Here is a 15,918-nt window from a genome sequence, read left to right on the forward strand (position 1 = left end):
TCATCAAACCTCTTTTAGTGGAGTTCTTGGTGGTCTGTCACACAGATCTGGACTTGTCTTGCAATACCAATGGGATTATTTTAGGGTGGCTTTGGCTCAGTAGGTAGAACAGGTTCGAATCCCTGCTACGACTGTCCGTCCGCATGTCGAAGTGTCCTTGGGCAAGACACTGAACCCTCATTTGCTCCCAGTTGGCCAGGCAGCGCCTTGCATGGCAACAGTCGCCCATCGGTTTATAAATGTGTGTGTGAGCCTTTGTAAAGCGCTTTGGGCACTGTGATGGTGTCGCTAAAGCGCTGTATAAGTGCAGTCCCTTTACCATTTATTTTTCATAAAATATCAAATAAACTAATTTTTTTTTAATGCATCTCAAGATTCAAATTAACTTTGCTGGTTGCATTCCTTAACCGAAGAGCATTGACGTCCGTATTATTGGAAAGCTTTTATTTTGAAGGTGGCTATTGCCGCGAATTGGCGACCTATTACTGTAATCCCTAGTATGAACAAAATTAGGGGTGGCTGGCTTGACTGCTACTTTACGAGTGGAGGCTGGCTTGACCGCAGTGCGATTTCCAACCTTTATGGAGCCAAGGCACATATTTTACAATAGAAAAATCTCACGGCACAACAAGAAACAAAAATTTCACAAAAAGTGGATACATTAATGTGGAAACATTAATGTTACATTCATTAATTACTCTATGTACTTCCTGCCATCTAATAGAAGATTACGATTATTGTAACTAGCCATATTCATTCATGTATATATACTACTATGGCCACTTTTATTCCTAAACTTATGGTGACCTGAGCATTCTATTACTGAATAACATTAAACACTTATCACCACTGACCAGTATGACTTAATTAAAGATGGAATTCATTCACACAATTATTATTGTTTGCTTTCTTTCTCTAGGAACTCCCTCTGCCTTCGGTCTGAGCTCACATAGACATACGATGCAGTCCCAGGTAAGTAAATGAAGTAATTATTTTTGTCATAAGAGTTATAATTGATACATCCAACGAATGTGGGACACTGCAAGTTTCCATGTGTGCTAAGAATAAAGAATGAACACTATCATGCAAGTACATATATGAATTGCTCTTTGATGTTGTGTTAGTTAATTGTTTTTCTGTCCAAACTAACAAATTCTAGTGTGATTTAAAACATTTTTTATGGTCTAAATACCAGTCAAGTATTTGTGCCAACAAGTAACAGTGCCTTGACACTTTGACAGCATTTCAGTGGGGGTGCAATAAACCATTAATCAGCAACATTTTACAGATTATCATTTGAAATCAGACAATACTTTGGGTATTAATGAAGTTGCTCAATAATACCTACTATCTGCAGAACATGTACAGTGTTGTCACTAAACTAGTTAATCTTCACTTTGCAGCGAGATTCTACCCCTGGAATGGAGGCTCCAGCAGCTGTACGGAACCTTATTTCAATTCTGAATCGGTCATTGGGCAATGCCAGCACAGAAAAGAGTCAGGGAACGAGTCAGCGACCAAGTGTGGTCTAAGGTTTTAATTCATGTTTAATAATAAATATTTTTAATACATCTAACAGCAATTACTCTCGAGCAGGGGTGTCAAACTAAAATTTACAGTGGGCCAAAAATAAAAATTGGGACAACGTCATGGGCCAAACTCAATATCCTTTTCTGGAGAAATGTAGCGTTACAAAGTTTATCATTGAGAACAAACTTACATTTTGCTTAAACACTGAATCTGGAATAAACAAACTTTGATATTATAAACCCGAGAAATGAAATTTGCAATAAAACACATAAGTGGTATTTGTTTGTTTTGTATTTAAATAGATAACATGAATTCTTCTGTCTCTCTAGCTTCTATTTATCTATCTCCAACTACCTTTCTCTTTGATGTAAATCTTTAAATCAAAGGCCAACAACAAAACAACCCAAAAAAATAAGAATGTCCTTCAATAAAAATCCAAACCTCAAACTATTAACATTCCCTGCCTAGGCGTTGATAAAGGGCATTAAAGAAAAAACATTCATTAAATTGTTATATTATATATATTATATTTTACTTTAGTGAACAGATAATCTGCCTCCCACCTGTCTTGGAAGTTAACTGTTTTCCATCTTTCGTTTGGCCATTTTTGGGACGGGGAATTGTAAATTCGCTCGAGTAGACTGGTAGCATAGTTGCTAACGACTGCAACAGAAAGGGAAGGGTCGCTCGCGGTTCTAGACTGATGGGCCAACACACTAGCAAATAATTCTGGGTTTTGTAATATTAGTGGCGCATGTGCTATATACTGGCGGGCCAGCTCCAATACACATTTAATATGGTCTTGCGGGCCACATTTAATTACATCGTGGGCCAAATTTGGCCCCTCGGCCTGAGTTTGACATATATGCTCTGGAGGACAAAACACAGTACTGTAAAACTAATGGTCAAACAAAGATTGTTATTATTTGAACATGCTGTGCAGTGCTGTTAATTTACTGTAACATATTTTTTACAGGTCTTTCCCTGGAATTTTTGCAGTGGAAAGAAAATATCAGTTGGTTGTGATAATGCACCATTAAGCTTGTATGCTAACCGCCATTAGACCCCACATTGTGCTCACATTTTTCATGTTTCAGGGTTATGTGCAAACAAATGTTACTGTGTTTTAGAAAGGAAGATGCCATGCTTTGTGCAAATTGTTTTTGTGTTGCCCAGTTATGTGGGGAACAAATGCTATTAGTGTTATATAGTTAGGATGTTTTGTGCTCTCATTTTGTGTGTTTGCAGGTTATGTCGAGAAAAAAATGTTACTCCTGTTTTATATAGTACAATACAATTAGGTGCAATTTTTTCTAAAAAAGAAATTGGCATTTTGGGCAGGTGGGAAAGGAGTCTGAATTTTTGCACCCTTGTATTTACTGGTTGTATTTTTTGCTGTCTGAGAATGCTAATATATAAAGTTGATTGAGTGATGACTTGATTGTTATTTATTGCAGTTAATGGTGGGTTCTGAGGGTGGACCAGTTTCAAAAGTGTTATTATTAAGTCACAATACAATGTGACAACAAAGTCATATGCAATTCAACCGGGACAGGATGTCAGACAAGGAAATACACAGCATCCAGTCAATTTTGAACAGAAGATAATATATAGAAAAAAAAATGTTTTAACACCACATCAAAGAGGCACTGAATGAACAACAAATCATCTTTGGAAAAATAAACTCCAAACTAAATCTTGAATGTTGATACTACTTGAAAGTCATCCACATAAATACCTCATAACAAAATATAAAATTTTAAAATTCTACATTTTACAAGTTTGCTGATAGTGTCTCAGTTCAAAGTTGCAGTGAATGAATTAGACCACTCACTCTTCGCAGAAGATCTAGTGTCTGAATATAAAGTTCCTGGTCACACAAGGTCAAAGTGATGGGATTTATGAATCCCTGAAGGACATCAACGCAATGGTCGGACAGGGGGCAAGGGATGTCTGACACTACCACCCCATCATCTGGGTTAGGATCAGTGCTGTTATGCTGGAGAAAAAGATGAAACCTGAAAAACAGGTTACATTAGAACAATGAAGACTGATCAAACACTTAGGCTTGAAGCCGGGACCATTTTGGGGGGGGGACATAGTGGACTGTTTGCAAATTCTCACACCAGAAGAAGACTACTGAGGAAGATTGCACTGGAAGATGGCCTAAAACCAAAAAGAAAACTCTACATCCTTTAACTGCTAACCTGTTGCAGTCTTGTCACCTGATTTAAAGGTTTATAAAATAATAGGGTTAAGGTTCAGTAATAACAATCTCAACCTGTATAAATTACTATTGATTAAATGAAATTTTAAATAAACATTTAAGTTAATATTTACAATCCAGGCGGCACGGTGGCCAACTGGTTAGAGCGTCAGCCTCACAGTTCTGAGGAGCGGGGTTCACAGGTCCCGCCTGTGTGGAGTTTGCATGTTCTCCCCTTGCCTGCGTGGGTTTTCTCCGGGCACTCCGGTTTCCTCCCACATCCCAAAAACATGCATTAATTGGGGACTCTAAATTGCCCTTAGGTGTGAATGTGAGTGCGAATGTTGTTTTTTTCTATGTGCCCTCCGATTGGCTGGCAACCAGTTCAGGGTGTACCCCGCCTCCTGCCCGATGATAGCTGGGATAGGCTCCAGCACGCCTGCGACCCTAGTGAGGAGAAGCGGCTCAGAAAATGGATGGATGGATGGATGGATTTACAATCCAATAAAATAACCCAAAATACCAGGGGACCTTTACCCTCTTGGGTAGCTGGGAGAAAGGCCATGGAGAGCTTTAAAAGTAATTAGTACTGAAACTCCAATCTAAAACATGGGATCCAAAGAGATACTAAACCAGTAGTAATGTCTTATTTCTGGTTCTGGTTAAAATCCTGGCATGGATGTACGTGGCAAGAACCACCAGTAGAACGTGTGTTCCCTATAGTGGTATTCAAAAGAATCACAAAATGAAGTGTTTAAAATGTATGCATAATGTTATTGGCTTCACCTTTTTCAAAAAAATAAAATAAAATCCGGTACAGTGCATTTTTTTACTACAGTTTTATGTATTTAACCTTGAAGAACAACAAATTTGCATTTGATCTTTCAGAAGTGTTTATTTCCAAACATTTAGGTACAATTTCTATTTAACTTATGTGCAATATATCTAATTCAATCATTATTTGTTTTTTTTGTTTTTTTACTTTGAATGCAGTGTTAATGTTCAAACTGGGCCTAATGTTGGAGTGGGTTGGAGTACAATTTAGGAATTATACCTGTCAGCAGTAAAGCCTGCCTCATTTTAGCTGAACACTTGGGCCTACTACACTACTTAATTTTAATATTGATCATTTTGGTGGTCCCTAGAGGGAGCAAAGTATTTTTAGAGGTGGGACTTGGTGTAAAACTTTTGAGAAATAGTGATCTAAGTAAAGTGTTTATTAAGTGAATTCAAGGGTACCTCTATAATATTTGGTTCAGCCACAGGTGTTTGGAGAATTCCAATGTACCACAGCTGTTCCGGAGAAACGTTTTCTTCAGTTCTGATTGGATGCGTGTTCCAACTCCTCATAAAGCACTTCAGATCAGACTTGAGCTGTGGGAGAAACACGTAATGCACACAATAGAGGTGCATCTCGTCCGAGAGGTCAAACAGTCCCCTTTCTTCCAGGGTATTAAGTACATCATAGTACTTACAAGTGACAGCTGACTACATATCACACCACAGCCTCTTCATTCTGAGTACAAAATTAAAGATTGTTTTGTAAAAGAAAACAAAACAGAAATTGAACACTTAATCCATGCTTAAATTAGATTGTGCTGTAACTTAATCTGGTGGATTTTACCTTTGATTGTGGACACTTTCGCCAGCAATGAAGCTGCCACGTCCAGTTCCTAGTACAGAGAATATGCATTGTGCGATGTCAACATTTTCCACTCCCTGCTCAGCACGCTCTCTAAAAGAATTTAATCAGTCATCATGCCTTGTGCTGGGCTGCAGGGGATTAACCGATAATGAAGCCCATACAACAAAGAATAATGATCCGTTGATGTACTTCCTACCTTGAGGGCCAGCCATGTTTGTGGACACCATCCATGAAGAAGGAGAATGCTGTTGAGGCTTTGTTGTTTGTGGCAGCATCAAGATATAGAATCTATGTAAAAGGAACGGGGAGATATAGATTTCACTATCATGAAATTTCAACAAAGGCTAATAAAAAGAGAAGGTTGGTCTGGATATGACTACCGTCACATTGGGTGAAAAGGAGGGTGAAAAAAAATAAAATTTCAATTTTGAGTACCGTATTTTCACGACCATAAGGCGCACTTAAAAGTCTTAAATTTTCTCCAAAATGGATGGGGCGCCTTATAATGTGGCACGCCTTATGTGTGCACAGAGTTCCAAAATCTCTAAATATTGTTGTGTGACTTCGATGAACGCTCCGCTTGACTGACTGGGAGCATTTACTGCCGACACGCTGCTTATATAGAGGAAAGGCTGAGAACAACATGCGGACGTTAAAGGGGGAAGGGTGCGCGTGACAGAGGACGCTAAAGGCACGCCCCCAGTAGGTATATAGTGCCGGTATGTGCATTGTGCAAAACAACACCGGTTTGGCTAAGGGTCCCCGAAAATGGCACCTACAAAGAGACACGCTTACGAAGCACAGTTTGAACTGCAACCTATCAGTTACGCGGAGGAACATGGGAATCGAGCAGCCGCGAGAGAATTCAAGATCAACAAATCCATGGTTTGCAAGTGGAGGAAGCAGGAAAAAGAGCTTCGCCAAGTCAAGAAGACGAAGATGAGCTTCCGCGGAAACAAGGCGAGGTGGCCCGAGTTGGAAGACCAACTTGAGCAATGGATTAATGAGCAAAGAACAGCCGGGAGAAGCGTATCTACAGTCACCATTCGACTGCGTGCAATAACTCTGAGCTTGCCATCATTCCGGGAGGCTTGACGAGGGAACTCCAACCGCTGGACATCGGTGTAAACGGGGGGTTCAAAGTGAAGTTGCGAGCGGCGTGGGAGCGATGGATGACAGATGGCGAACACATCTTTACTAAGACTAGGAGGCAGCGGCGGGCGAGTTACGTCACAATTTGTGAATTGATTGTGGATGCTTGGGCTAATGTGTCTGCTTCCACTGTTGTTCGAGCTTTCGTAAAAGCCGGCAACATTTCTGAAGAGCCGCACGGCAACGAGACTGACTCCGACAATGACGAGAGGGAACCTGCCGTGTTTGATGGAGAACTTGCCCAGCTGTTCATTTCGGATACAGAAGATGAGGACTTTGATGGATTTGTGGATGAGGATTGATCAAAAAATAACGTGAGTACATTGTTAAATACTTCAACAAAGTACAACCAAACTCAGTTTTGCTCCCGCTGCCTTTTTAAAAACAGTTTTAGCGTGCATGCATGCTACCGTATGTTTTAAGCTAGCATATGTTTTACCATGCCTGCGGCCAATAATACGGTGCGCTTTATGTATGTGTTAAAAACAGAAATAGGCCCCGTAACTGAGACTGCGGCTTTTAATACGGTACGCCTTATGGTCGTGAAAATACGGTATATCTTTTTTCCAACACCAATCTTTCACCTACCCTTCTTGAGAAACCGTCGATCCCACCAAATATCACAATATGAAATCTGAGCAGGTGATAATATACATTTTCAGATGTGATTGCCAAAGAACAAAAACAAGAAACATGAGTGAGCATGTCAGAGTAAGCAGAAGACTGAAATATTCACCTGATTAACTTATGGTTGGTGTCTACATGAACCAAGGACAATGGTGCAGGACCACAGTAGCTTCTGCGAGCTACAAATCCAAGTTGTACCATCCTTGGCAAAACTCCTGCTCCATCCACCCGCTGCATAGTTGCCTTCACCCTATGCCACTGAATACGGTAGCCTCTGGCTAACTGCTCACCTTTTACCAGTCTATACCCAGCATGGGGCATTCTTGTTTTTATGGACCTGACAACACGATCAAGTTCATCATCAGATATTTGTGAATAGAATCCACGAACAGAAAGGCCATGTTCTTTCAGTGTTCTTCTTGACACCCCATACAACCTTGAAAAATATTCCACTGGAATACCAGTACATAGGAGACTATGAACGTTATCAGAGTCAATTTCCAGGCGTGGCCGTCCCCGATTCCCATAATTTACAGTTACAGTATTTGACACGTTATCGGAGGCTTTAGGAGCTGGAGCAGATACAACATTCAAACTAAGGGTGTTGATCAACTCCTGTAGACTGTTAAGGACTTCTCGTGGGATGCTCAGGTAATTTGATGCCACTGTTGCCAATGAAGTCACTGATGGTGTAGTGGTACACTCGCCTGACTTTGGTGCAGGCAGCGTGGGTTCAGTTCCCACTCAGTGACGGTGTGAATGTGAGTGTGAATGGTTGTCCGTGTCTATATGTGCCCTGCGACTGACTGGCGACCAGTTCAGGGTGTAGTCCGCCTTTCGCCGGAAGTTAGCTGGGATAGGCTCCAGCGTCCCGCGACCCTAACCAGGATAAGCGGTGTTGAAATGGATGGATGGATGGATGTTGCCAATGAAAGCTCTTGTTGAGCAACATCGAGGAGGTATTCCAAATCAATGGGTTCATTTCTGAGAAGGAGACTGAATCGTGTGTGAATCCTCTGCAAGATTTCTTGTCACTTGGTCCTGCAGGAACAAACACACATTCCCAAGTCAGTACAAAGTAACCTTAAAGTCTACACATACGACATAACCAATTCCTTATTCTGTTCCCGAGTGTAAATTGATCAGAGAGGCAAGAAACAACAGCTGAGATCGTTCGTTCGGTTGGATGGATGGATGGATGGACAGAATAATGCAAGATGTAGATAGATAGATAGATAGATAGATAGATAGATAGATAGATAGATAGATAGATAGATAGATAGATAGATGTTTGAATTTAAACTAACAAAAATAGATTTAAGCTAACAAAAAATAAAATATAATAGTTTGGGTGACAAACTCGTTTTATGGCTGGTCACATTGTAGTTACAGTTTCCCTAAGAGAGCTGCTATGACTGTGAAAACATAAAGAAAAAGTCAAGAAGTCAAGCATAAGTTTCTTCAATTACTGTTCAAGTTATTGTTAAAAAGGATTTGTTTAAAAAAAAAAAAAATAATAAATGGTTGCCACATCTCAACGGTATTATTTATTATATATGAATTTGCAAATTTGGTGTAAATTTGAGCAAGAATCATGGAAGCTGACGCATATAATATGCTTTTGTGGGCCGGCCAATACACAATTCATTGACATACCTGAGACTCCATCCTAGGTCTTCTGTAGGAGCGGTCAGACAAGAGGCGGAGTCAGTTCCTAGACTAGAGAAAGACGAAGAGAAGATGAATATGGAAGCTAGATACGTTAGCAAGTTACAATAGATGTGCCGGTTTAATAGCTGCTAAATTGTTGATGAACTGTGGCTGTGCGCTTCTAACATGTTACTTGCATAATATTACCACATCACTACTTCCTAGTACAGCATTGACAACATATATGACAGATACATTACTTACATTTAACTGAAGTGAGCCCAAATACAGTAGTTGAACGCTTGTCCACTCGCTGTGCCGGGCACACGGGCTTGCTCCCGTCAGTCAGAGCTGTCAGTCAAAACGTATTAGCCAATGAGGTTGCATTCCTCATAAAGCCCACCCACCCGAGAGGTTTGTGCCAAAAGTAATCGAAAAAAACAGAACGCAAGCGGGGAAAAAAAACCCGGAAGGTCGAAAAAATTAAACGTACGCGAAAAAAAACAGAAACGCAAAAAAAAATTGGCACGTTTGTGATTCAAAAAAATTTCTGTGAATTTTTTTATCACGTATACTATTTAAAAACTTTTGTGTGAATCTTTTTTTCACGTATACGATTTAAAATTTTTCGTGTGACTCTTTTTGGCACTCATCTGATTCCATCCAACTCCGTCTGGAAAGCCAGCCGAATTTCATCCCGAGCCTCCTCCGAAGAAGACGAAGGCGAATGTAACTCGTTTGCAACTCGCGTTAGCTACATTTAGCGAGCAAACACGCTCCTCACATAAAAACATAATTTAGTCCCACTAGTTCACAGTACATGTGTACTGGCATCTGTTGCCAGTACTGATTAGAATTTTCCATTTCATCCATCTTGCAGGAAATCAGCACGCGCGAGTCGAACGTCTTTTTACGATTGCGACGAAGAAAAGTAATGTTTTTTTTTACCCTTGCAAAACACGTCATCAATAAAAACTATTCTCTAGTAATCGTATGTCCTAATCCTATTTTTTTTATTTACAGCGTATGCATCCAGCAGACGTTCGACTCCCATTCGAGTATGTAGTGCAAACAAAAAAAGTACCGTAATTGCAAGCTTTTTTCTCTCCACGTCCCACGACAGCAATTACAACAATGTATTTTTATCGTAATAGTTATATTTCTAAACTGCACAGGGTCTGCTTCGAGCATAAGTAGTGACTGGTTTCAAGGAGAATGACAACCACACAGGATCCCATCCACTGCCAACAGAAGAATAAAATAAGATGTGGATAAAACTTTGCGCAAGGTAATAAAAACCTGGACTATTGCGCAAACGGTAGAGGAGGAGAATTTGGAGGTAAAAAGTGCAAGTGTGGGAGCCTCATTTGTTCATGCATTTTTGTCTAATGTAAATTCTGTACAGTTATACTTGTAAATACATAATTTGTCTGTCAAAAGTACTTTCTCAGTGTTGTTTTATGTTCAGATGTTTGAGATTTTCACTAAAGAAAAAAAATATTGGGGTCAAAGTCATTGTTCTGTTTGATGTGTCTGTTTTCAGAAAAAGGCTGTTTCTCTGTTTTTTTCTTCCAGAAACAGGATTGGCTGAAAGTAGCCTATATTCGAATGCTGATTACTAAACAACGGTATGAGCTAGAGACAAACTTACTGATGAAAGAAGAGAGTCTGATATTTCATTTGGTGGTTTTGGTGCTTACATATTCATAGTACACAATATTCCTTAGGGCTTGAAAAATGAGTGAAATTGCTCAAAAATGCCTGGCAGTCTAGGGGTTCCCTGCTCAGGAAACGGCTGGCAGTGAATGAGTTAAACATGTGCCGGGGCAACTGAATCATCCAGACCCCCACAGATCGAGCATGATGGTACTTTGCTCTTCGTTCGAATTGGATATGGTCCAAAAAGATTTACTTGACAGGGTATTTACTTTTATCCCGACACCAGATCCACCAAAATTGCAGGAATTGCGACGTGATATTTGTAATTATCATAGGACAATAAAATGATTGGATTACTTTAGCTATCAAGATGATTATATGCACACTCCTTTTACGGGGCCCTTGAATTGGGAAGCAAATTTTAGTGGATTGGCTGACACGACTCGTCAATTAATTAGAAGGAATGAAATCTCTTTATCACACTATCGTCCAAGTACAAAATTCAAAGTAATATCACAGAGGATCAGAAACAGGCTCTAAAGACTCTGCGGACATTATAAAGCCAGCAGACAAAGGAGGACATTGTATTGCAGGATAAACATAACTATATTATAGAAGCTAATGGACAATTTAAAAATGCAAACTATTATGTACCACTGCCGCATTCCATAGAATCTAGAACTCAAAGAATGGTGAGGGATATCATTATTGATTTAAGGCACCAAAAAAAAGTACTTAACTAATAAGCAAATGCTTTATTAGGCCCGGATGAACTGCGGTCTAGATTATTTTATTTTTTACCTAAAATACATAAAGATCCTACCTCTTGGACAGTTCCCTTTAAAGTACCAACTGGCCGCCCTATAGTTAGTGACTGTGGATCCTAATCATATCAAATTGCAGAATATATCGACCAATACATGAATCCCTTAGCACAATTACATCCTAGTTATGTTAAGGACACATATGAGTTTGTGGAAAAGCTGAGAAATTTAATTGTACCCAAGGATACTTTTCTTTTTTCAATCGTTATAGATTATTTATATAATAACATTGATACTGAATTGGGATTACAGGCTGTGAGAAAAGCTTTGCAGAACTCCCCTCAAGCACAGCGTCCGGACAAAGAACTTTTACAACTACTGGAAATCACTTTGACCAGAAATTATTTTGAATTTAATGGCAAATATTATCTCTAAATTTTTGGTTGTGCGATGGGAAGGAAGTATTCCCCTCCTTATGCTGATATATATTTAGCTGATTTGGAACAAACGACCTTCTTAAAATGTCGTCAACGACCCCTTTTATATTTATGCTATTTGGATGATATCTTTGGACTCTGGAGTAGTTTGACAGCTGGTTTTCATTATTTTTCTTTTTTTTACAAATGTTGAATTCTCATCATATGAAAATCAAACTGAAACATAATATACAACAAGAAAGCAGAATTTTTGGACACCACTGTGTTCTTTGTAGAACATGAACATGAGGCTAATTACAAAACCTTGGCCACTAAAGTGTACTTTAAAGAAACAGACATGCTCTCTTATATACAACGAGTTATCACCCACAGCATACTTCCTGACAGACCCCCCTCTCCAGGACCCCTGAATAGACCTTACCATGGAGGCTGAAGAGTGTGATTCACCTGTAGTTGGAACACACCCTCTGGTCCCCCTTCTTAAAAAGGGAGACCACCACCCCAGTCTGCCAACCCAGAGGCACTGTCCCAGATGTCCACGCGATGTTGCAGAGGGGTGTCAACCAGGACAGCCCCTCAACATCCAGAGCCTTTAGGAACTCCCGGCGAATCTCATCCACCCTTGCCACCGAGGAGCTTTTTAACCACCTCAGTAACCTCAACCCCAGAGATATGAAAGCCCGCCTCAGAGACCCCAGACTCTGCTTCTTCATGGGAAGGTGTGTTGGTGGAATTGAGGAGATCTTCGAAGTATTCTCCCACCAACTCACAACGTCTCGAGTCTAGTGATGGGCACGGCAGTTCTTTTGAGTGTACTGAATAATGTGAATCAGTTCATTAGAAAGATTCGTTCAAAAATTTTGTTCACCGAACCGTTCAGTTCTTTTTCACAAAATCATTCTAGTGCTTCCTCATTCAGTTAATGATCCATCCCTGAGGTTCACGGTCACTCAACACGTTAACCGAAGGACTATGCATTGTTGTTGTCATGTATTGTAAACGAGTAAAGGCAGGGAGATGATTTAAAAAAAAACCCAAATAAAATAAAATAATAATTATCTTAATTATCACCTACCTATCTCTCTCTCAGCAAGCTTTCAAACACCCGGCTTCGGTTGTCAGTCGTGAACATGCGTGCAGTGAGCTCAGCTACCGACCATCCTTCCGCGTCCCCTGACGTCCAGCTCGACTCTCGCCAGCTGGCATGAATTTCTGCATTCCGTGGTGGAACGTCGCTGACACCAACCCCCGCCAGCTGGGCTTTCTGCTCACTCACCTTACTGTTATTGTCATCTGATTAGTAGAAAGCGTCTTTCAGTGTCTTGAGAAACGCTATATAAGTTTAATGTATTCTTATTATTATTACTATGGAATAAAAAACTTTAATAATCACATTAGAGACACAGAGGGAATTATATGTATGTGTACGTACATACATTTATTATTAATTTACATTTATTTTAAATATGTGTGCTTGAATGTGTGCTTGATGTGTGCAAAAATTAGCCGGATCACAAACGAAGAAGTTCAACGAACAAATCACTCGTATCTAACGGATTGCGAACGATAAGTTCAATGAACGAATCACTCTTCAGTTCTTCAGTTCCTCAGTACATCAGTTCACTGAACGAATCACTTAGTTCACTTAAGTCCCTCCCCCGCCAGGACGGCGCTGCCTGACGCTAGCTGCTCAACGCTTGCGAATCGCAAATCACATGGTAGTAAGTTTAATGAAGTCCCGCCGCCGACTGCACGCTGGTTGCTCATTGGTCATTCACCGAAGATTCAGAAGTGAGTGAAAAAACGCTTCAACAGTTCCGTTTCCGCTCCCAGCCGACTCGCTCGCCTCACGGCTGCCAAGCTAAAAGAATGAATCATTTCATAAACTGATTCGGTTCAGTTCGTTCACTAAAATGATTCGTTCTTCTGAACGAAACATTCGCGAAAGTAACAACACTACCCGAGTCGAGGTCAGTAGTGCCCCATGCCCACTATACACAGTGTTGATGGTGCACTGCTTCCCGCTCCTGAGACGTCGAATGGTGGACCAGAATTTCCTCGAAGCCGCCTGGAAGTGATTCCAGCAAACTCCTCCCATGCCCAGGTTTTAGCCTCAGCGACCACCAAAGCTCCATTCCGCTTTGCCACCCGGTACCCATCAACTGTGTCCCACAGGCCAAAAAGGCCCGATAGTACTCTTTCTTCAGCTTAACAGCGTCCCTCACCACTGGTGTCCACCAACGGGTTCGGGGATTGCCGCCATGACAGGCACCAACCACCTTACGGAGCCAACTCACCACCAGGTGGTGATCAGTTGACAGCTCCGCCCCTCTCTTTACCCGAGTGTCCAAGGCATGCGGCCGCAAGTCCGATGACACGACCACAAAGTCGATCATTGAGCTGCGACCTAGGGTGTTCTGGTGCCAGGTGCACGTGTGGACACCCTTATGCTTGAACACTGTGTTTGTTATGGATAATCCGTGATGAGCACAGAAGTCCAATAACAGAACACCACTCGGGTTCTGATCGGGGCTCGGGGGTGGCGTTTCTCCCAATCACGCCCTTCCAGGTCTTACTGTCATTGCCCACGTAAGCATTGAAGTGCCCCAGCAGAACGATGAAGTCCCCAGTGGGAGCGCTCTCCAGCACCCCCTCCAAGGACTCTAAAAAGGGTGGGGACTCTGAACTGCTGTTTGGTGCATAGGCACAACAGTCAGGACCCATCCCCCCACCCGAAGGCGGAGGGAGGCTACCCTCTCGTCCAGCGGGGTGAACACCAATGTACAGTTGCCAAGCCGGGGGGCAATAAGTATACCCACAGCTGCTCGGCCCCTCTCACCGTGGGAAACTCCAGAGTGGAAGAGTCCAACCCCTCTCAAGAGGACTGGTACCAGAGCCTAAGCCGTGTGTAGAGGTGAGCCCGACTATATCTAGTCGGAACTTCTCAACCTCACACAGTGTATTATATACTTTATTTTAAATTTATAATATGCTGTAAATATTTTGCGGATTTACTGTACCTGAACTTTTTGAACCCTTTCATACTCACCAGAAATCATGTAATATTTGTATTTATTAAAATGTAATGTAAACGGAGACATAAAAGGGGACACAAATTTGGCATTCTTTCAAAGGTTTATGCTGGAAAACAAATATGGCAGAAAAAAGTACAAGAAAAATTAAATACAAAGTATCGTTAAAAAAAATTGGTTGTATTTCTTTTCTTTTTTTTAACCTTTAAAAGACTTCCTGCCTCCAGCAGTTAACACAGAGCATGTCTATTATTATACTGTAAATTTGATTTCAACATTCTAGATTCATGAACACTCCCGCACTGTGAACAAATATTTTATGCCGCTACAATAAAAACGTGCAGCGCCGTGAAAAAGTATTGGCCCTTTCTCAAATTCTTAGTTTTGATTTTTTGCATAGTTTCCCCATTTAATGTTTAATATTATCAAACAAATGTAAATAGCAGACAAAGATAACCCAAGTCAACGTACTCAAAAATGCAGTTTTTATAAATGGTGATTTTTATTTATTACGGGAACAAAAACATTTGAAAACTACCTGGCCCTGTGTGGAAAAAGGAATTGCCCCCTAAACCTAATAACTGGTTGGGCCACCCGCAGAAGCAACAACTGAAAACAAGCGTCTTCTTTAACTGGGAATGACTCTTTCACATCCATGTGGAGCTATTTTGGCCCACTCTTCCTTGCAGAATTGTTTTAATTCGACCATGAGCAGCCTTTTTAAGGTCATTCCACAGCATTTCAATCGGATTCAAGTCTGGAACTTTGACTAGGCCACTCCAAAACAATGTTTTTAAAGCCATTTTTTTAGACCCATTCAGAAGTTGACTTGCTTGCGTGTTTTGGATTGTTTTCCACCTGCAGAACCCAAGTTTGAGGTCATGAAGTGATGGCCGAACAGTCTCCTTCAGGATTTTTTGGTAAAGAGCAGAATTCATGGTTCCATCAATCACAGCAAGTCATCCAGGTTCTGGAGAAGCAAAGCAGCCACAGGCCATCACATCATCACCACCATATTTGACTGTTGGTATGATGTTCTTTCTCTGAAATGCTTTGTTACATTTATGACAAAGGTAACGAGAAACCTTTCAAAAAGTAAAATTTTCGGCTTGTCAGTCCATAGAGACAAAAGTCAGATGTGTTTTTTTGGTTGTTGTTTTTTTTTGCACAAGTTGGCGAGCCTTTGTTCTTTTTGGACAGCAGTCATTTTCGCCTT

The 15,918-nt window shown here is 40.8% G+C and overlaps 1 long non-coding RNA gene across 1 annotated transcript; it reads right to left on the minus strand.

Annotated features, from left to right (window-relative positions):
- Positions 1-1,529: 1,529 nt before the first annotated feature.
- On the minus strand, positions 1,530-13,086 carry LOC133467633 (uncharacterized). Its single transcript, XR_009785263.1, has 9 exons — positions 12,746-13,086; positions 9,075-9,161; positions 8,817-8,879; positions 7,270-8,201; positions 5,578-5,669; positions 5,361-5,409; positions 5,212-5,252; positions 4,976-5,110; positions 1,530-3,548 (listed from the first exon to the last, which is right to left on the minus strand). It is a non-coding gene; the product is annotated as an uncharacterized LOC133467633 (long non-coding RNA).
- Between the last annotated feature and the right edge of the window lie 2,832 nt (positions 13,087-15,918).

This window comes from Phyllopteryx taeniolatus, chromosome 17, assembly GCF_024500385.1.
Source record: "Phyllopteryx taeniolatus isolate TA_2022b chromosome 17, UOR_Ptae_1.2, whole genome shotgun sequence".
NCBI classification, from domain to species: domain Eukaryota; kingdom Metazoa; phylum Chordata; class Actinopteri; order Syngnathiformes; family Syngnathidae; genus Phyllopteryx; species Phyllopteryx taeniolatus.